Consider the following 20856-nt stretch of genomic DNA (forward strand, 5'->3'; position numbering starts at 1 on the left):
AAGATATCCGCCTTCTTCCCTCATAGTAAGAAAGGGTCGCGGTCCAAAGCCGCCTCTAGTGGACAAAAAGAAGAGGGGCAGGCCCCACCCAAGACACAGAGCAAGTAATTCAGCCTCCAATACGCGCGGTGGGATAGCACCGCGAAGTCCCGGGATTCTGGTCATGGACTGTTAAAGGGGGAAAGAGATTCAGAGAACACCTATAAAAGCGCTCTCACAAGGGCCAATTTACCGTGAATCTAGTGAAGCCGGGCTCAGCGCATTCTCCAGGAACTCGAGGAGGAATTAGCAGCCCCATTCCTGCATCGGACGCACGGACCTCACCCTGGAAATCACACTCTAAGCCTAAGTGGTGGCCCTGGGGTCTTGGGCGGGGCCAGCGGGTTGCAAGGACCACCTCCCCATCCACCTTGCTTGGGGGAGGTGGGTATTAGTGCAGTGGGTGGGAGGGGAACGAGTGTGGCTATCTGGCTGAGCTGCTCTGGCAGCCCTGAAGAAACTAAGCCAAGGAAAATCAAAGGACTGGAGCTCCCCGAGGACAAGAAGCAAGAACTTATAGTAAGGAGTTCTGAGACAGATTTAAAAAAAAAAGTTTCTGCACTATCAATTTTTTTCAAAAACTTTTTTTTGCTAATTTATCTGTCTAGTATCGCTTAATATCTTATAAAAATAATACAACATGGTCATACGAAGAGGCAAAGAGTATGCAGCCAAAAAAAGTAGAAAAAGATAAAAAAGCGTATAGTGGTTAACAGGCAATTTAGTAATAATAATGTGGGTTTTTTGAATTGTGTTATGTTTGTGGTTTTGTCAGCATTTTAAAATCTGTAATGATTTCTTATTCTAAATAAATATTGACTTTATTACATAATTTTGTGTTCTTTTTCTTAAATACAGCCTTATAATTGTAGATGTTTGGGACTGCACAAAACATAGATCCACCCCTGCCCCTCATTTTACAAATAAGGAAACAGGCCCATGGACAGAAAATGTTCTGGCAAAATAAGAGAAGAAATTTAGATTAAGCATTTGATCAGTGAAGATCAAATCAGAATGCAGGATTTAGGAAACTGCTTTCTAGAAGGATAGAATAGCTTTTTTTTTGGCCGCATCTCCCCGACCAGGGATGGAACCCAGAACCCGGGCCCTCAGCAGTGAAAGCGTGCAGTCCTAACCACTGGACCGCCAGGGAAATCCCTAGAAGGCTAGAATAACTATCTTTTCAGTAAAGAATACAAATAGACAGGGTATGATTCTCAGTACACAAATGCAGGTATGCAATAAACATTTTATTTTCTATAGTGCAACCTAATGTTTACTCTGAACCTTATTCCACTGGAGTGGGAGAAAATACATTAAGTCTTCCTTGAGGTTTCTCTCCCTACCCCACCCTAATTTCTGCCACATTTCTGGGGCTAAAGTGCTTGGGAACAGGGCCTATCTGGTTCCTGGTCATCAATTCACACAGGTTGCTGCAGAAGTTTTTACCTTTGTACTGATGTGGCCCTTTCAGGTACAGCAGTAGCTATTTCCTTGCCATACTTAAGCCACAAGAAATCTTTTGTCAAGCTAATATTGAATTCTCCACCTAGAACAAGAGGTTGCTAAGAGTTTGTCCTGTACAGTGTTGACTGACATAGTTTATTCATTCATTGATGGCATAGATTATTCCCTCCATTTCTGACTCGGGGTCTCTCATGAGGTTGCAATCAGATGTCAGCCAAGGATGCAGTTATCCAAAGGCTTGACTGGACCTAGAGGAATTACTTCCAAGGTATGGGTGACAAGTTGGTGCTGGCTATTGGTAGGAGACCTTAGATGCTCTCCAAATGGGCTCCTCCACAGGGCTGTTTGAGTGTCCTCACAGCATGAGGGCTGGCTTCTCCCAGAGTGAGCAATCCCAGTGACAGAACTAGGTGGAAGCTCTTTTTACAACTTATCTTTACAAGTTGCAATCACTTATAATAATACACTTATTCCCAGACCCCTGTCCTGGGTCTTGTGCCTCAGAGGGCCTCATGGTTTGGAAGGCCTTCCTGGAAATTTTCTAAGTCTCCCTCATGTGCCTGGGACCAACCTGGGCCAGTAGTGCCATCAAGGCTCAGCCCAGACCAGGTCCTGCTGAGCCCTTTTCCCAATTTCTCCCCTTCATGGGGTTCTCCAATTCCAGGATGCCCGAGGAGCTCTGAAACTCATGCCTGTGGCATTATCCCAAGGCCCTGTGATCAGGTCTCAACTCCAAGAGGGCATCCTGGTGAGCTGATCACTCGTGCTAGCCAGCACAGTATTTCTTTTGTGGAATCGCATGAGATTGGGTCTCCAGGATCATGCTGACATGCCTACTTGGGGGTCAGACAGAAGAAGAGCTCAGGCCTCTGGGCTACCAACAGTTTTCTACTAACCTTTGGGCTTGAGTTGTATGTATGGGTCCCTGTATTGATCCTCTCCTGTCAGTGTTCTGACTGTGGAGCTGTGTGTGGTCTACAGCACCAGAGGACAACAGAATGACAGCAGGCATCTTTTATCCTGTACATCACTACACTCAAGCCACTCCCACCCCCACCCCCTGCCCACGCCACCACTGGCACCCAGGGTAGTCACTCCATCTCCTCCAAAGACTCTGGGACGTATGTCAGGCAGTCCTCTGGGAGTAGCCCCCCCTTCCTCCTCCAAGATCACTTCTGGCTGCTTTTGAGACTGTCGCTCCACAGTGCCAACAGGCCCTTCCCAACTAATGTCCTCTTTTTCTTCTGAATGCTGTGGTGATACAATGTTCTTACCCATGTCAGTCTTAAGTCATGCCAAAGGAGACATGTACAAATGATATCATTCCTCTTGCTCTATCCATGATGTGTGGAAGGTAAGGATGTCGTTAACATTGAAAGAGATCACAGTCTGGGAATGCTGTGATTATGGTTTAAAGAGTATAAGAGAAGATATGATTAGAAGAGGTGTTTTTCTATGCTTATGGTATAAAATTCTGAATGAAAATTTAACATGACCGTAAAACAAATTGTTGTTCAAATTTTCTTGCATATTCTGGGTAAGACTTGCATTTGTGGTCACCATAAACAAAGCACAGTAATAATTTTTGAGAGAGTCATGGGTGACATGTGGATAACGTGGTGTCATGGGTAATGATATAATCTGGAGAAAACAAATAGTATAAGGGAACTACAGGAACAAGAATATCTATATTGTTTCACTATAAACAGAGTACAAAGACCTTGGCATTGCATTAACAGTGTTACTAAACAACCCAATCAAAAAATGGGCAGAAGATCTAAAGAGACATTTCTCTAAAGACATACAGGTAGCCAAAAAGCACATGAAAAGATGCTCAACAATTTTAATTATTAGAGAAATGCAAATCAAGACTATGATGAGGTATCACCTCATGCTGGTCAAAATGGCCATCATCAAAAAGTCTACAAACAGGGCTTCCCTGGTGGTGCAGTGGTTAAGAATCAGCCTACCAATGCAGAGGATACGAGTTCAATCACTGGTCCGGGAAGATCCCACAGGCCGCGGAGCAACTAAGCCTGTGCTCCACAGCAAGAGAAGCCACCTTAATGAGAAGCCAGTGCACTGCAACGAAGAGTAACCCCTGCTTGCTGCAACTAGAGAAAGCCCGTGTGCAGCAGCGAAGACCCAATGCAGCCAAAAATTAAAAAATAAAAAAAATAAGGTTTAGAAAAAAAATGTCTACAAACAATACATCCTGGAGAGGATGTGGAGAAAAGGGAACCCTCCTATACTGTTGGTGGGAATGTAAATTGGTACAGCCACTATGGAGAACAGTATGGAGGTTCCTTAAACAACTAAAAATAGAATTACCATATGACCCAGCAATCCCACTACTGAGCATATACCCAGAGAAAACCATAATTTAAAAAGACACATGCACCCCAATGTTCATTGCAGCACTATTTACAATAGCCAGGTCATGGAAGCAACCTAAATGTCCACCGACAGTGGAATGGATAAAGAAGATGTGGTACATATATACAGTGGAATATTACTCAGCCATAAAAAAGAATGAAATAATGCCATTTGTAGCAACATGATTGGACCTAGAGATTATCATACCAAGTGAAGTAAGTCAGATAAAGACAAATATCATATGATATCACTTATATATGTAGAATCTAAAAAATGATACAAATGAACTTATTTACAAAACAGAAACAGACTCACAGACTTAGAAAACAAACTTATGGTTACCAAAGGGGAAAGGGAGGGGGGGGATGGATAAATTAGGAGTATGGGATCAACACACTACTATATATAAAATAAATAAGCAATAAGGATTTACTGTATAACACAGGGAACTATATTTAATATCTTGTAATAAACTATAATGTAAAACAATCTGAAAAAATATATATATAATTGAATCACTTTGCTGTACACATGAAACTAACACAATATTATAAATCAACTATACTTCAATTTTTAAAAAAGTGTTACTATTACTTTTCTCCTTGTAGGAGATATGAAATTAGACAGCAATGACACATTTGACAGTAAAGAACATGATTTCTGAACCTGAACAAGAAGAGATGATACCTGGACACTGAAGAACCATCACCTCCTCTGATGTGTACAATAAACTGATTGCTATCCATTAGTCTAAATCTTCATCAATAAGTCATTATACCTCGTATAGGCTCATAAATTTGGTAATCCATTTTAAACATGAGATATAATTCACATACTATAAAATTCCTCCTTTTGGAGCTTGTACAATTCAGTATTTTTTTTTTTTAGTATATTAACAAGGTTGCACAACCATCACCACTACCTAATTCTAAAACATTTTTGTTACCGCCAAAAGAAACCCTGTAGCCGTGAGCAGTCCTCCCCATTCCCCTTTCTCCACAGTGTTGGCGACCATTAACTTCCTTTCTCTATGAATCTGCCTATTCTGGACATTTCATGTATTAGAATCATACAATATGTGGCCTTTTGTGTCTAACTTCTTTAACTTAGCATAATATATTCAAGGTTCATTCAAGTTGTAGCATGTATCAGTAATTCATACCTTTTCATGGCTGAATTACATTTCATTGCATGGCAACACCACATTTTGTTTGTCCATTCATCCATTGACATTTGGGTTGTTTCCACTTTTTGGCTATTATGAATAATGCTGCTGTGAACATTCATGTACAAGCTTTTGTGGGAACACGTGTTTTAATTTCTCTTCGGTCTATTCCTAGGAGTGGAATTGCTGGATCTGGAGCCATAATTGGGGTGGTTTTTCTAAAATGGCCTTGAATGCTTGACACTTATCAAGAGATTAAGTCTATTTCCTCTCCCCTGGATCTGGACAAGCTTATAACTGCTTCCCATAATAGACTACAGAAGAAGTAGTGCCGTATAACGGCCAGGACTAGCTCATAAATGCCGTGCAGCTTCTGCCTGTTTCTCTTGGAGCACTTCTACTTGGAATACTCTCTGGAGACTCTCTTAGAACCCAGCTGCTAGCTTGTGAGTCTAAGCTATTTGAAGAGACCACGTAAAGGTTCTCCCACCAACAGTTGCAACTGAATCCAACGTCTGAGTCATCCTAGCCCAGATGTTACACATGTGAGCAACGGAGGCTTCAGACGATTCCAGGCTCCAGACGATTCTAGCAAGTCAAGTCTTCCCAGCTGATACCCTACTGTGCCGTATCCAAATTCCTATCTCATAGACTCCACAGGCCTAATCAAATAATTGTTGGTTTATGCCAAGTTCGGGGTGGCGTGGATAAATGTGTTCTTTCTACAAATCAGTAAGAAAAAGACCAAACCAACAAAAAAATGGGCAAAGGGTATAAACAGGCAGTTCACCCAAGAGAAAACCCAAATGGCCAATAAACACTGAAAGTATATGTTCATTCTCACTAGTAACTAGAAAAACGCAAATTGAAACAATGGTATACCATTTTACACAAGATTGACAAAATCAAAAAGTCTGACAACTCCAGTATTGGTGAAGAAGTGGAAAAACAGGAAATCATACACTATTGGTGTAATGAAAAACTAGCATAAACATTTTGGAGAACAATTTGACAAGATCCAGCAAAGCTGAAATGAACATACCTCATATCTTCTAGGTATATATTTTAAGGCGTATGTATAAAGATACAAAACTAAGGCTATTTATTGCAACATTTCTTGAAAGAAAAAAATTAGAAACACGGTATATTTATACCATGCATTCTCAACTGGGGCAATATCACCCTGAAAGGGGTGAAAATTGGTTCTTAGGGATGCCGAAAATTAGACGTGGTTTGTGGTAGTGACTCTTCAAAGTTCAATCCTATCCAACAAAAATCTTATTCCTTAGTATTTAATTTCTGTTGTTGGGAGAAATTAAAATTAAATGTTATTCATTTAATAACTCATAATTAATGAAATTTTCCCTTTGGGGGAAAATACAAAAGAAAGGTTGAAAAACAGCTTAATACAGTGAAAAACCGTGCTGCTGCTACAACAAATGTAGTACATTTATATGTATCAACACGGACTCCTCCTGAACACAATGTGAATAAAAACAAATTACATAATGTTACACGCAAAATGGTGCGATTGACTTATGTAAAATAACACCCAGAACAATAATATGTATTGCTTAAATATATACATAGCAAAGGTTTAAAAAAGAAAACGGACTGTATAAACATTAGATTCGTGACCATAGGAGTCTCAGAGGAGAGCGCTTGGCGAATGAAATTAGGGAAAGGAAGTTTCAACATATTTATAATATCCTATCTTTTTTAAAAATAAATTTATTTATTTTATTTATTTATTTTTGGCTGTGTTGGGTCTTCATTGCTGCGTGCGGGCTTTCTCTAGTTGCAGCGATTGGGGGCTACTGTTCATTGCAGTGCGTGGGCTTCTCATTGCGGTGGCTTCTCTTGTTGCAGAGCATGGGCTCTAGGAATACGGGCTCAGTAGTTGCGGCACACAGGCTTAGTTGCTCTGTGGCATGTGCGATCTTCCCGCGCCAGGGCTTGAACCCGTGTCCCCTGCATTGGCAGGCGGATTCTTAACCACTGTGCCACCAGGGAAGCCGTATAATATCCTATCCTTATGAGAAATTATCTGAAGAAAAAGTTATGAAATCTTAACATTCATTAATTCTAACCAATGGGAATGTGCGCATTTATTTTTATTCTCTGCGTTTTTCTGGGGTTTTTTTCTCCCAAACTTTTCAAGTTGAAAGAAAATGAAAATTTAAATATTAAAAAATCCTTTTTGTTTTAGGTGTATGTGCAGTGCATCTGTTTTGAGTGGGTCTGCGTCAATGAAATCCAATTTAGCAAGATAGAATACGAATGGATGAAGCAGACAAGGTTTGCATATAAAACAAATAGTTTTTAAAAACCCTGCCTGCTTCACCCTCTGCTCTCAGGCCCCTACAGACCTCCCCTCCATCCTATCTCTAATCCAAGGGAGGGAAATTCTTCATGGTTTGGTGAAATGAAGATCCTTCTCCTTTCTTATCTGGCCAAGACACTATACCCACACCCTTGAGTATTTTGCCAATGAGCGAAACGTTTGGCAGGCATTATTTGTACACCAACCCTGTCCTACTTGCCATATTTTCCCCCAAGGCAATAAGCATAAAGCAAACTAACTGCTTGATAGGGGAAAATAGGGGGAAAATAAAGGGGAACATCTTAAAATGTGATTTAAGGCACTCAGCCATAGCTGCCATGTTTGGAGTACTTACTATCTGATAGGCACTGTACCCTAGATCCTTTTACAACATTGTGAACAAAGTTTTTAATATTTATTTATTTATTTGGTTGCACCGGGTCTTTGTTGTGGCAGTTGGGCTCCTTAGCTGTGGCATGCGAACTCTTAGTTGTGGCATGCATGTGGAAGGAGCACGGAGACTTAACCACTGCACCACCAGGGAAGTCCCACAACATTGTGAAATTTAAACTGACAAGATTCCTAAATTAGACTTTGTTTTTCTCCCCCTTGCTTCTTTATTTGTCCACATCACTGTCTACCCTTTGGTTCCCATTCTACCCACCAACGCCAAGCTCAGTTACATAAAAGGCACCTCCCAGGAGAGCCTGGAACTTGGCTTTTAGAAAGCATAGAAATATTCTTAGGAAATGGCTCAAGGAGACTGTTTCTATATAGGACAGAGGCCCAGGGAAATGGCCATCACCCAGTTCACCTGATGATCCTCAGTGTGTATATGTCCAACCTAAAGTTGAGGGAGCATTTACCTGGGTCTGAGAGGTTTCCCAGGATGCAGGACTTTCAGTGCTAAAAGTAGGACAGGCAAATTGGGATGATTGCCAGCCCTAAACCTGGGACAGAATTGGGGTGTAGGATGGAGGGCTAGGCAGGGAATATGGCAGAAGAGAAAGATAAGTGACCTCCTCTCACAGAAATAAATTTGAAGGAAAATTCTGTTGGGTTTCCAATTATTTCAAAGAGCATATATGCAAATAATAACCAAGAAGCAAAAGACCTCAGGAAGATCTCTTAAACCCTGTAACTTCCTCATATTTGTAACGTTATTGTTTGTCTGTTTTTATTAGTGAGCAGAAGCAAAACGTGTAATTATAGGTTAATTTTTTTCTTTTTACTTTGCTTTCTGTAATAATACTAGTTAATATGTATTGTGTGCTGCTTTTTGTATGCTAGACAGTGTTTAAGATGCTTTATATTATAAACTAATTTAATCCTTGCAATCACCCTACAAGGCAGGAGCAAGTATTACATTTAGGATGAGGAAACTAAGACTCAGTTCACCCAAGGTCACAGAGCTCAAATTTGAGCTCTGGGTACCTCATTCTGAAGCCCATACTTTTTTTTTTTTTTAATTTGGCTGTGCTGGGTCTTAGTTTTGGCACTCGGGATCTTTAGTTGCGGCATGCAGGCTCTTAGTCACGGCATACGGGATCTAGTTCCCTGACCAGGGATTGAACTTGGGTCCCCTGCATTGGGAGCACGGAATCTTAACCACTGGACCACCAGGGAAGTCCCTCAATCATTCTTTTCCCATGTGTTTATTTATTTATTATACAGCAGGTTCTTATTAGTTATCTGTTTTATACATATTAGTGTATACATGTCAATCTCAATCTCCCAATTCATCCCACCACCACCACACCCCTACCCCCACCCCCCTCTTTCCCCCCTTGGTGTCCATACATTTGTTCTCTACATCTGTGTCTCTATTTCTGCCTTGCTAAGCAGTTCATCTGTACCATTTTTCTGGATTCCACATATATGTGTTAATATATGATATTTGTTTTTCTCTTTCTGACTTACTTCACTATGTATGACAATCTCTAAATCCATCCATGTCTCTACAAATGACCCAATTTCATTCCTTTTTATGGCTGAGTAATGTTCCACTGTATATGTGTACCACATTGAAGCCCGTACTTTTAATCGTTAAGCTATACTGCCTCTCACTGTAAAATTGGCATGTATTTGCATGTTAATGCAATTTTGTAAAGTTTTGTCTTTTTTTTTTTGAATAAAATCTTTGAAAGAAAATAGCAGTTATACTTGACTTTAAGGGCTGAGGGAGATTAAGAAATGGTGGGGAGGATGTGGGAAGACAGCAACAGATTCTTCATCCCAGAAGTTAGGGAGGAGGTGAAAAGCAGGCTGAATTCCTCAGCCTAGGGCAAGGATGGAGAGGAGCAGAAGCAGGACAACTTGGAACGACTGGAGGCCCTACTCTCAACTTAACTGTAGGGAGGCTGAGTAGTTCCCCAACAAATGGCGATAAACATGGCTTCCCTGAGGTCACGTCTTCTGAATCTTACACCTTTCTTTGTCTACTTTTATAATGCCACTGCCTTCTTCAAACTCACTGACCTTGTTCTGCTCTATGGTTATGAGAACAAGCAGCTAACAAGAAAAAAACACATTAGGGCTTCCCTGGTGGCTCAGTGGTTAAGAATCTGCCTGCCAATGCAGGGGAGGTGGGTTCCAGCCCTGGTCCAGGAAGATCCCACATGCCGCGGAGCAACTAAGCCCGTGCGCCGCAACTACTGAGCCTGCGCTCTAGAGCCCATGAGCCACAACTACTGAGCCCACGTGCTGCAACTACTGAAGCCTGTGCGCCTAGAGCCTGTGCTCTGCAACAAGAGAAGCCACGGCAACGAGAAGCCCGCGCATCGCAGCGAAGAGTAGCCCCCGCTCGCCACAACCAGAGAAAGCCTGCGCGCAGCAACAAAAGACCCAATGCAGCCAAAATAAATAAATTAAAAAACAAACAAGCAATCAAAAAACACATTAAAATCCACATCATCACCTATAAATGTGTGAGTATTTAACATTCTGTTTAAGATCCAGGAGGAGCCCTTTCACTTCCAAGATCTCATTTGCATTTCCACTGACATCTGAAGGACAGGAGTGAAGAAAATTGAGCTTTCTTTTTCCAATTACAGTATTGTGGGCTATTACTACTGAAGACTGGCAGGAGAAAAAAACTAAAAAATATAGTTTGCAAGATTTTTTACTATCAGCTCAGTCCCTTTTAACTTTTCAGAGTGCAGTGATTAACAGTAACAAGAGTATTAGAAGAACGCTTTACTCTTTTCAGAGTAATTTTCCATCTGTCATTTCACTTTATCTGTATAACAACTCAGTGGAGAAGGTAATGCAGATATTATTAGTCCCATTTTACAGATGAGGAATCTGAAACTCAATTAGATGAAGTTAATTTCTGTAAAGAGCTATGACAGATGCTTCATTCTTAGAAGTAATTAGCTCTCTCCCTTTTACTGTGGAGCTTCAGTCTGAGTTCCAGATCAATTACTTTAGTATCTCCCAGCACTCTAAAGTCTACACTCTTCTATCCCATCACCACTTCCAAGCCCCGAACACTTGGCCAACCTCTTCATCTGCTTTCCCTGGTCCTGCCTCTATCATGTAGTGCAGGTAGTGAAACAGAGCAAAGGGCTCGTGTGCCCAAGGCGCAGAAAGCCAACCTCTGACAGCGGGAATTTGCAGCAAAGTAAGGATTTATTGCAGGGTGCCAAGTAAGGGAGTGCGAGACAAGCCTCAGATCCTTTCCCACTCGGTCTCTGAGTTAGGGGCTTTTTAAAGGGGAAGAGCAAAGAGGCTGGGATTAATCATCATCTTGTGACAGTTCTGTGACGCTTCTTAATCATAGTTTTGGAAGCCAGGATATCTCTGGTTTATGAGTCTCTGGCCAGGTGGCCCATGGCTTGGGGGTCTGTTAGCTCATCTTGCCCTGGAGAAACAATCTGAGTTTGTACGGTAGCGATATTATCTACAACAGCAATTTTAGTCATTAACGCTGTTATTGACAACAGCAGTTTTAGCCATCTGACTCTGACTGATTAGCACTCAGTTAGTACAGGATTGAGGTCAGAGGGGCCCGGAAAGGGAATAAAGTTTTGGATAGAGAGGTTAATCATAAACTCCACAGGGAAACTCGGTTTTAGGGGGACTCGGTTTCAGTAGAAAGGCACTACATTTGTATAACCGTTGCTTACTGCACTGACTTCTTGAATCACTATTCACAACTAATCACACAAATCTTTCCTTCCGTAAGGCTTCAACATATCTTTTTTTCTTTGCCTTACTGTGATGGTTTTAAAATAGGTCCACAAGCTCCTTGACACTTCTCCCTTCAAGAGGTGGAGCTTAATTCTCCTCCCTTCAGGCACAAGCTGGACTTAATGAGTTGTTTCTAAGAAATAGAATATAGACCTTCCTCAACTTACAATGGGGCTATATCCCAAGAAACTCATCAAAAATTGAAAATATTTTAAGTAGAAAATGCACTTAATATATCTAACCTACCCAGCATCATAGCCTGGCCTACCTTAAATGTGCTCAGAACACTTATATTATTAGCCTACAGTTGGGCAAAATCATCTAACACAAGGTCTATTTTATAATAAAATGTTGAATATCTCATGTAATTTATTGAATGCCATACTGAAAGTGAAAAATATAACAGTTGTATGGGTATAGAATGGTTGTAAGTGTATTAGTTGTTTATCCTCATGATCACATGACTGACAGGCAGCTGCAGCTCCCTGCTTCTGCCCAGCATCAGGAAAGAGTATGGTACTGCATATCAATAGCCTAGGAAAAGATTAAAATTCATCGCTTCTCGGCCTTTTGGCTAAGATCAAGTGTAGTATCTGTTCTTATCAGTTTAATATCTGATACGTCCTCTATCCGAGGACAATATATTAAATGGATTTTTGGAATTAGGAGATGGAATAGGAGCTTGCTCCGTCCACTCCACGCATCGACCTGGTATTGCAGTACTTCCAGGAACGGTGCACTAAAAAAAAAAAAAAAGATTAAAATTCAAAATTCTAACTGCAGTTTCTAATGAATATGTATCACTTTCACACCCTCATAAAGTTGAAAAATTGTAAGTTTAACAATGGTAAGTTGGGGACTACCTATAAAGTAGAAGTGATGAAGATTAGGAAGACTAAGTCAGAAAAAGCACTGCACCTTCCTCTCTGCTCTCTCTCTGATCACTCATGACCAGCTGCCATGTCAGGAGGACACTCAAACAGCCCTGTGGAAAGGCCCAGGTGGTCAGGAACTGAGGCCTTTTGCCAACAACTAGCAAGGAACTGAGGCATCCTGCCAACAGCCATGTGAGTGAGGCATCTTAAAAGGAGTCCAGGGAATTCCCTGGCGGTCCAGTGGCTAAGAATTGTGCTTTCACTGCCAAGGGCGAGGGTCGGGGAACTAAGATCCCGCAAGCCATGCGGCGTAGCCAAAAAAGAAAAAAATAAAATACACCACTTCCCTGGTGGTGCAGTTAGGTTAAGAATATGCCTGCCAATGCAGGAGACACGGGTTCAAGCCCTGGTCCGGGAAGATCCCACATGCTGTGGAGCAACTAAGCCCGTGCACCACAACTACTGAGCCTGCGCTCTAGAGCCTATGAGCCACAACTACTGAGCCTGCGCTCTAGAGCCCATGAGCCACAACTACTGGGCCCGTGCAACTAGAGCCCATGCTCTGCAACAAGAAAAGCCACCGCAATGAGAAGCCCGCGCACCACAACCAAGAGCAGCCCCTGCTCACCGCAACTAGAGAAAGCCCGAGCGCAGCAACGAAGACCCAACGCAGCCAAAAAAAAAAGGTAGTCAAGCCTTCAGATGACTGGAGCTCTAGTCGATAGCTTTATTGCAACCTCATGAGACACCCTGAGTCAGAAGCACCCAGCAAAGCCTCTCCCAGATTCCTGACTCTCAGAAACTGTAGGATAATAAACGTTGCTTTGGTTTCAAGCCTCAAAGTTTTGGGGTTATTTGTTAGGCAGAAATATATAACTAATACCCTTATTTAATTTCCTTTTTTTTTTTTTTTTTTTTTTGCAGTATGCAGGCCTCTCACTGTTGTGGCCTCTCCCATTGTGGAGTACAGGCTCCGGATGCACAGGCTCAGCGGCCATGGCTCACGGGCCCAGCCGCTCCGCGGCATGTGGGATCCTCCCAGACCGGGGCACGAACCCACGTCCCCTGCATCGGCAGGCGGACTCTCAACCACTGCGCCACCAGGGGAGCCCTAGTTTCCATTCTTGATTCCAGCTGATGATGTGACGTAGCTTGAGAGTTTCATAGCTTGAACACATTTGGGTGCCAGTCCTTGGGGTAAAGAGGGGAACTAAATGACAAGGAGATTCTGTGGAAGAACTAGGCACATGACCTGATTAGGGTTTTAAAACCAACATTCTAACAAAAGAGAACAAGAGTGGCATCCAAGAAAGGAGTTAAGCTATTGGAACAGGAAAAGTGAGAGAGAATGAGGGCCTGGACTAAAATGGCAACTTGTGAAGATGGAGGGAACCAAATGGATATTTTACTGTATAGGGAAGTTTTGTGTTTTGTGTTTGGGGAAGACTGGGGGAAGGAAAAACAACCTGGCTTCTGTCTGAAGTCACTTTCTTCGGGGAAGCCAATGCCTTCTAACTGCTGAATCCAAAAATCCAAAGGCCTTTTCCTAATTCTTCTCCTCCCTGAAACTCCGTGTTCCTTTGGCTTTGCTGGCACAGCGTTACCTGGCTCCCCTTCACCCTCTCAGACTGTACCATCTCTGCCCTTCCTCCTCATTCCTCCACATCTATCAACAACAACGCATTCTCTCTTTCACTCAGGGTTAAAACTTGGAGTTATTCTCAACTGTTCTCTCTCTCTTTTCTTTCTTCAACAAATATCTGTCAAATCCCTAACATGCACCAGATTCTATGTTAAACACTAGAGATGTAAATAGGCACGGCCCCAGTCGTTATGGAGTTTTCACTCTACTGGGGAAGACAGACATCAAACAATCACATAAGTGAGGGAAGTGAGGGAATTCCCTGGCGGTCCAGTGGCTAGGACTCCGCTCTTTCACTGCTGGGGCCGGAGGGAAGGGGGTGGGGGGCGGGAGAGGGGGTGGACTGGGCAGGTGGGTTTGATCCGTGGTTGGGGAACTAAGATCCCGCAAGCCACGTGGTGTGGCAAAAAACAACAACAAATCACGTAAGTGAATATACACAAGGAGTATAGGGTATTTTTCCCTAGTCCAAATGTCTCTGCTTTAATACTTAAATAACTTTATTTAGGTATAAGTGGTATATAATAAACTGCACACATTTAAAGTGTATAATTTTGTGAGTTTTTGACATGAAACCATCATTATAATCAAGATGATGAACATATCCATTATTCCCCCAAACTTCCTCACGCCCCCCCTTTTTTTTTTTTGCGGTACGTGGGCCTCTCACTGTTGTGGCCTCTCCCGTTGCGAAGCACAGGCTCCGGACGCACAGGCTCAGCGGCCATGGCTCACGGGCCCAGCCGCTCCGCGACATGTGGGATCTTCCGGACCGGGGCACGAACCCGTGTCCCCTGCGGACTCTCAACCACTGCGCCACCAGGGAAGCCCCCTCATGCCCCTTTGTAATCTCTCTTGCCTTCACCCTCCCCTATCCCCAGGCAACCACTTCTGCTTTCTATCACTATAGATTAGTTTGAATTTTATGTAAGTGGAATCATACAATATATACTTTATTTCTTTGGCCTCTTTTTTCTCAGCATAAATTCAAGATTCATTCATTGTGTGGTACCATAGTTCATTTCTTTTTATTCCTGAGAAGTATCCCATTGTATGAATTACCATGAATTGTTTATTCATTTACCTGGTGATGAATTCTGGGTTTGTTTCCAGTTTTTTTGTGGTTTTTTTTTTTTTTGTCATTATAAATATGGTGCCAAGAATATTTGTGTACAAGTCTTTCTGTGCTCATCTGTTTCTTCTTCCCTGGGGTAAGTATCTGGGAGTAGAATGGTTGAATCATATGGTAGATATATGTTTAATTTTTTAAAAAATTGCCAAATTGTTTCCAAAGTGTTTGCACCATTCATTTTACACTCCCACCAGCAGCGTATGAGAAATCCAGTTTCTCCACACCCTCATCAACACTCAGATCAGACTTTTGAATTTTAGGTGTATGTATAGTGGTTTTATTTGCATTTCCCTAATGACTAATGATGTTGAATATCTTTTCATGTGTTTATTTGCCATCCATATATCTTCTTTGCTGAACAATCCTCTAAATCTTTTGCCCAATTTTTTTATTGGGCTGTTTGTTTTCTTATTATTGATTTTTTAAAAACATTTTTTGTTTTTTTAAAATTAATTAATTAATTTTATTTTGGCTGTGCTGGGTCTTCATTACAGCACGCGGGCTCTCTAGCTGTGGCCTACGGGCTTCTCTAGATGCAGTATGTGGGATCCTAGTTCCCCGACCACGGATCAAACCCAGGCCCCTTGCATTGGGAGCGCAGAGTCTTAACCACTGGACCATCAGGGAAGTCCCATTCTTATTATTGATTTTTGAGAGCTATTTCTATGTTCTGGATACAAGTCCTTTGTCAGATACGTGATTTGCAATAGTTTCTCCTAGTTTGTGCCTTATTTTTAGTTCTCTTAACAATGCCTTTCAAAGAGCATTAGTTTTTAGTTTTGACGAAGTCCAGTATATCCATTTGTCTTTTTAAGGATTGTGCTAAGGATAACTAAGAAATTTTGCCTCACCCAGGTCACAGAAAAGGGCAAACTGTAGCCTGAAGGAGAAGATTGAAGAGACAGGGCCAGAGACAGTCACCAGGGGGGGCCCTGGGCAAGGGGGGTGGGGGAGGAGGAAGAGACCCAGTTGCGGGTGATTAAGACATTGGGTGGATTTTCGCACAAGCAGAGTAGTGGATATAGTTTATGAGCATTCAGCATATATTCCCACATTCCCAGCATGTATTTTCCTTCTAGTGCGCTTTCTTATACTGCAGAGGCTGAAAAGATGAGGATTATGTTTCTCAGAATACCCTGTAGCCAGTCAGATGTATGCGGGTGAGATTTAGAAGGCAGAAGTGAGACAAAGGCCATCATGCTGCTGCTTGGGCTGTTTCTCCAGGCAAGCAAGCCCATAGAGATATGATCTATTTCTACTGCGGTAATCCAATGATGTCTCAAGCTTTGCAAATATTGAGAGGTGGTTGCATTAGAGTGTAGCAGCGGCAGCGTCCTGATCATAGATTCCAGATCCTTGGATCACAGTTGGCAACCACTTGTTCTCAAGCCCCATCATCAGTGGAAACCTCTAGGTGCCCCGCCCTCTCTGACTGTGGCAGAGGTAGCACCTTCCCCGACAGAGCACTTCTATCATGTTCTGGAGCTCATTGCTAGAGCTATCCTTGTACTACGTGGAGGGCTTTTTTGTTTCCTGCATTGAACCCTCAGTCATACAAGCAGTCAGACTGTATCTGAGAGGAATGATGAAGAGTAAAAGGGCTCAGTGGTGTGGGAAGAATGTCACAATGTATGCAATCATTCATTTGCTCAATGAGCATGTAACAGACACAAAGTGGGCGCTGTTGCTAGATACTGGGAATATCAGCCTGCCCTGAAGGAGCTTACACAATCTGATGATTCATGATCTGATGATAGAGATATATTAGGAAACTATGTGCTCATAGACGTGTTCTCATCAAATTTGGAGAAGTCATGAAAGACGTGACCTGTAAGCCTAGTTTTGATGGATGAATAAGAATTAGCCAGCCAAGAGGAAGGGGAAGATCCTTCTATCAATATCAGTTTATTATCAAAAGTTTTAAATGTCTATTCACATCCCCTCCACACACACACACACACACACCTCCCCAGGAGAGAGAAGGAGAGCGCAGATGTGTGTCTCTAAAGACCTTAAAGGAGGCGGCTGGGGATAATGTAGGCGCCTCCTAGATGGGGAGGGAGCAGGCGGAGGTAGGAGTTTGAAAGCGTTTTGAGTAAGGGGGTGGAAGCAGTTGACCTAAGAGAGATTCTGGGCTTCCCTAGAGAATAAGGGTAAGGCAACCTCAAGCTGGCCTCAACTTTTCAGTCCTCTTTACCCCTCACTTCTCACAAGAGAATCAGAATGGCATGGGATTCCGAGTCCACAGCCAGGTTCTGTGCCAGGGTCTCTGCTTATGAGCTATAAGGTCTTGGACATATTATTTAACTTCTTTTAGTCTGTTTACTCATCTATGCAATGAGGATAATGACAGTATCTCCCTCCCACAGTGTTGTGAAGGTCAAACCAGATAGTGGATATGAAAAAAAACGTTGTAAATTATAAAGCACTATAAAAATATTAGTCACTATTATCAAGTAGGTACCTAAGTCTTGTTGATTCTGTCGCAGGTATATCTCTGTTATAGACTGAATTGTGTCCTCCCCAAATTTGTACGTGGACAATGTGACTGTATTTGGTGACAGGGCCTTTAAAGAGGCAATTAAGGTTAAAGGAGGTCATAAAGGTGGGGTGCTAATCTGACAGGACGGTGTCCTTATTAAGAAGAGGAAGAGACACTAGAGCCCTCTCTCCATATGAGTACAGAGGAAAGCCCAGGTGAGGGCACAGCAAGAAGGCAGACATCTACAAGCCAGGAAGAGAGGTCTCACCAGAAACTAACCCTGAAGGCACCTTGATCTTGGATTTCTAGCCTCCAAGACTGTGAGAAAGTAAATCTCTGTCGTTTAAGACACCCAGTCTCTGGTATTTTACTACAGCAGCCTGAGCAGACTAATGCAATCTCCGCCTCCCCCCCGCCCCCCCAGCCTGTTTTACTTCTCTTCATCCCCCATCCTGATTCTGTTCAGGCCCTTGTCTTCTCCGTATCATCTCTGCAGACCTCTCTGTGTTCTCAAATGCTGCTAAAGGAATCCTTCCAAAGAGTATACTTAAAAACTGACTAGGACACAGGATATCTACAGCATAAAAGACTCAGCTGAGCATGAGACTCCTCTAAACTTGATTCCCATGCCTTTCTAGCTTTGTCTCCTGTCCTCCCACTATATACCCTATGCCCCAGCCTCACTGAAGTTCTTACCATTGCTCAGACATTCTGTGCTCTTTTCACAGTTCTCCACTTTCACCTGTATGGTTCCTCCTTCCTGAAATGCCTTTTCCCCTTCCTGATCACCCTTCCTTCCATCACCTTCTCATTCACACTGTCTCACTTTTTCCACTGGCACCTCTATTTATCCTTCAGCCCTGGATCAAATGTCATCTGCTCCCTGAAGGCTTAGGCAGCACTTTGCACAACCTTCTATTACAAAACTTACCACATTGTTTTGCAAACACTATTTTCAGAGTCTTTCCTACTAGATTCTGAGAACCTGAAAGAAAGACACTTATTCATCACTGAATCTTCTTTTGTACTTGAAACAAAGCAGGTACTGCATACGCATGTCTTACATAAACAAACCAAAAAAAACCCACAGCCCAGACAAGACATACACAAAAAAATTAAGCAAAAAAGGCAGTAGAGGAACCACGAGTTATCAGGTATCCTCCATGACACCTAGCCCAGTGTCTTGCATGTAGTAGACTCTCAGTAATATCACTGAATTAAGTTCCAAAGGAAAAGTAGAGAAAATAAGAATTATGATCATTTAAATCTGGGAGAAATCCAGGATGGGATTTAAAAGCTGGTATCCACTAAAATAACACCAATTATCCTATCTGGTGCCTTCAAACTTCATCCATACTCCTCCTCTCTACCTTACCTCCTCTGCTCCAGACTCCGAGCTCTTTTGAAGTGCGGAGGGGTGAGTCTCTCACTCATCTTTGTACCTTGCCTTCTTTATCTACTGGTATTTAGCCAGATGCTTTGCATGTGATAAACATCCAATAGAGTTTGTTGCATTTTGTTAAATACCAAAGATTATGCTGAACCTGGGGTGGGGGTGGATTTGAATAGGCTGCACAGAAGAAAGCAGAAATACAGATCAGGGACACAGCAGGAGTGTATGTGTTTCCTATTGCTGTTCTAACAAATTACCACAAACTTAGTGGGTTAAAACAATACAGATTTATTATCTTACAGTTCTAGAGGTTAGAAGTCTGAAAACAGATCCTACAGGGCTAAAATTAAAGTGTTAGGGCTATGTTCCTTCTAAAAGCTCTAGGGGAGAATCTGCTTCCTTACCTTTTCCAGTTTCTAGGGGCTGCTGCATTCTTTGGCTGGTGACCCTGCATCACTCTAACCTCTGCTTCTGTTGTCACATCTCCTTCTCTCATTCTGACCCTCCTGCCTCCCCCTTTAAGGACCCTTGTGGCTACCTTGAGCCCACCCAGATAATCCAGGATAACCTTCTCATCTCAAGATCCTTAACTTAATCTTATCTGCAAAGTCCCTTTTGCCACATAAAATAACATATTCACAGGTTCTGGGGATTAGGATGTGGTACTTTGGGGAGCCATTATTCCGTCTGAAGACATAAGAATGCACAGCTAATGGTAGGAGATGGACCTTTCCAGCTGAAGCAAAGGGTTTCTGAATAGTAGAGCCAGGTAAGATAGGAAAAGTAGATTGAAGAGGCATTGGGGTTTGGAGATGATACAGATCATTGAATACCAGATTAAGTTTCGGCTTTATCTGTATAAAGTAAGAAAGCTTTGAAGGTGGGTGAGCAGAGAGTTAACAATGAAAGACGTAATCTAGCAGACTCCAGAAGACCCTAGAGTATGTATATTTGGTGATCAAATAAAACCACAAATAAAAGGTTTGGGACCAAGAAACTGCACCAAAGTGAATACATTGCTGTTTACTGTCAAGTCTCTCCTTTCTGCTACATGTTCCTTGAGAATCCATAATAAATGACTGATGAGTTATTTCCTCTCTTGAATTCTAAATTTTTTGTCTAGTGTAAGTCTTCAGCTGTGCTATAACTCATCTGTCCTAGAAGAGTCTGCTACAGCAATGGGGAAAGTGTGTTTGGGGTGGGGGGAGGAGGAGAGGGGATAAGATGTGAGTTAATTGATTTGTCCAACTGACTGGAGGAGGCTGAGCTTTTCGGAAGTTTCAATGGTTTGCAAAGACAGGGACTTCAGTTTTTGGTTGTAAACAATAGAAACCTAACTCAGACTGACTTACAAAAAAGTAGAATCTACCAGCTTTAAATTGCATCAATATGCTGATGATTTTTATTTTTAAGCAATTTTTTTTGGGGGGGGGTGGTGTGCTGGGTCTTAGTTGCGGCAGGCAGGCTCAGTTGTGGCATGCAAACTCTCAGTTGCTCCGCGGCATGTGGGATCTAGTTCCCTGACCAGGGATCGAACCCCGGGCCCACTGCATTGGGAACTCAGAGTCTTAACCACTGCGCCACCAAGGAAGTGTCCTGATAATTTTTTTTTTTTTTTAGCGGTACGCGGGCCTCTCACTGTTGTGGCGGCGTATGGGATCCTCCCAGACCGGGGCACGAACCCATGTCCCCTGCATCGGCAGGCGGACTCCCAACCACTGCACCACCAGGGAAGCCCTCCTGATAATTTTTATAAGTTTATTTATTTTTG

The 20856-nt window shown here is 42.4% G+C and overlaps 1 non-coding gene across 1 annotated transcript; it reads left to right on the forward strand.

Annotated features, from left to right (window-relative positions):
- Positions 1-12115: 12115 nt before the first annotated feature.
- On the forward strand, positions 12116-12306 carry LOC117314423 (U2 spliceosomal RNA). Its single transcript, XR_004529167.1, has one exon. It is a non-coding gene; the product is annotated as a U2 spliceosomal RNA (small nuclear RNA).
- The last annotated feature ends 8550 nt before the right edge of the window (positions 12307-20856 follow it).

Source organism: Tursiops truncatus, chromosome 11, assembly GCF_011762595.2.
Source record: "Tursiops truncatus isolate mTurTru1 chromosome 11, mTurTru1.mat.Y, whole genome shotgun sequence".
Classification (NCBI taxonomy): Eukaryota; Metazoa; Chordata; class Mammalia; order Artiodactyla; family Delphinidae; genus Tursiops; species Tursiops truncatus.